The following is a 2,679-nucleotide window of genomic DNA, read 5'->3' on the forward strand; positions in this document are numbered from 1 at the left end:
TGAAAATAGCCTTATCATGTAAGGCTGATCGTGATTGGAGGATGGCTTGAACGACAGCCCGAATCAACCAAACAGAGAGAACATTACAGTTGTGTATTGTTCTGAGACAGCAAGATATAATGTCTTCATAATGTTCAGGACATGTACAGTTACACTGTACAACCAGGTAGGGTAGAACGAAGAATATGCACACCAATTATTCAGAAGCCATACTCGCACATGGAATCTCATTGTAAATTAAATGTACACAGTATAGGCCTATACTGGCACATAGCCTACAAATTGACACTACCGGCAGCTATAATGTTTCACGGAATAAGCGCTTTAAATGAAGTCATGTTTAAAGCTAGAATCGTTAGTTGCTACATCAATTTTTGGACTTACAAATTAATGATATATAGGCCTAATAATTGATTCTTGAAGAATATAACTTGTCTCATAAGCATAGTTCAACTATCGTACCCCGTCATAACCCCAAATATACGCTTGTTTTACTCCAATGCTTGTAAACAACGTGCATGTAAACAAACACTGTATAGCCCCAAAACATGGTTACAACTATTTGATATCATGGATGATCAGTCCTTGCATCCATAGGTTTGTCTATGAATTTGAGAATGGTTAAATTTTTTTCAACTCCCATCCCTTAGCTTTTTAGAGAAATGGGGCGGAGAAACCGAAGTCTGTGTGCATCTAACAGTAGGCTATATCTTCCTCCACTGTCCCCATACCGGGCTCAAACCATTGATCCTCTTTTTGCAAACACGCGTGACCGTCTTTGAAACAAACCAACCTTATTGAGCTATAGAAAATGATCATATTTACTAGCTCCATTGGCAACATTTCTAGCTAGCTGTGGATTGAGTTTACGGCACTTGCTTAAGTCTATTACACTCACCCTTTCTAAAATAGCTACACAACGAGTGATGCCAGTGAAACCCACATACGTGTGCTGCTAACTAATTTAACTAATTTACTGCCTGGTGATTTACCACCAACACTCCAACCCACCTAAACAAGCTGAATTTCAGGCGGTCTTTTCAAACACTAAAATGGCATTATAATTATGTTCTTAATTTGAACGTACTATTCCAACATAATAGTGTGGAAATATGTATAAAACACAGAAAAATCAAGTTGTTGACTGCACTGGGCCTTTAAACATTTGATAAATTTGGTATGGCCTATCTAAGCCTTGTCCAGCCAGAAAACAGGTTCTCCTGTTTCTGTAGTATGAGCAGTGGTCATTTTTTGGGGGGGGCCTGTTTTGGATGTTATTCTGGCATTAATATGTGTCACATATCAGTTTGCAAACAATGTAAAACAAATAATAATAATTAATTGAGTTAATAAAGCCTTATACAAACTTGGTCTCTTTATTACTTTCTTGAGTAAGGCAGCACCAAAATGCAGGTGTTTCAGCCAAGCTCAGTGCTTTCTGTGCAGGTGGGACAGCCACCAGAAAATACAGGAGCGTAGGGGTTGATAATGTTCTCTAGTAGCGCCGTGATTGGCTCAATGTTCTGTCATTCATGGGGACACAATGTCACCGAAGAATCTATGGGTAGAGCTTGAATATTTAAGCCCCTTGCGTGTTGCCATAGGGTTACTTTAGAAGTGCCCATCCAAGAAGGCTCAAGGACATTGGCCACACATAAAATGACGTCAAAGCACATTATATCTACAGTAGCATTGATTTGACATGTCAACATCATACTTTCAAAATCTTAGTTAGCAAGCTAGCAGTCATCAAATCAAATCAAAGTTTATTTGTCACATGCGCCGAATACAACAGGTGCAGACCCTACAGTGAAATACTTACTTACAGGCTCTAACCCACAGTGCAAAAACGGTATTAGGTGAACAGTAGGTAAATAAAGAAATAAAAAAAACAGTAAAAAGACAGTGAAAAACAGTAGTGAGGCTATATACAGTAGCGAGGCTATGACAGTAGTGAGGCTATATACAGGCACCGGTTAGTCGGGCTGATTCAGGTAGTATGTACATGTAGATATGGTTAAAGTGACTGCATATGATAAACAAGAGAGTAGCAGTAGCGTAAAAGAGGGGTTGGCAGGTGGTGGGTGGCGGGACACAATGCAGATAGCCTGGTTAGCCAATGTGTGGGGGCACTGGTTGGTCGGGTCAATTGAGGTAGTATGTACATGAATGTATAGTTAAAGTGACTATGCAAATATGATAAACAGAGAGTAGCAGCAGCGTAAAAGAGGGGTTGGGAGGGGGCACACAATACAAATAATCCGGGTAGCCATTTGATTACCTGTTCAGGAGTATTATGGCTTGGGGGTAAAAACTGTTGAGAAGCCTTTTGGTCCTAGATTTGGCACTCCGGTACCGCTTGTCATGTGGTAGTAGAGAGAACAGTCTATGACTGGGGTGGCTGGGGTCTTTGACTATTTTCAGGGCCTTCCTCTGACACCGCCTGGTATAAAGGTCCTGAGTGGCAGGCAGCTTAGCCCCAGTGATGTACTGGGCCCTTACGCACTACCCTCCGTAGTGCCTTGCGGTCGGAGGCCGAGCAATTGCCGTACCAGGCAGTGATGCAACCAGTCAGGATACTCTCGATGTTGCAGCTGTAGAACCTTTTGAGGATCTGAGGACCCATGCCAAATCTTTTTAGTTTCCTGAGGGGGAATAGGCTTTGTCATGCCCTCTTCA

The sequence above is a fragment of the Oncorhynchus tshawytscha genome, linkage group LG09 (assembly GCF_018296145.1).
Source record: "Oncorhynchus tshawytscha isolate Ot180627B linkage group LG09, Otsh_v2.0, whole genome shotgun sequence".
Taxonomy (NCBI): Eukaryota; Metazoa; Chordata; class Actinopteri; order Salmoniformes; family Salmonidae; genus Oncorhynchus; species Oncorhynchus tshawytscha.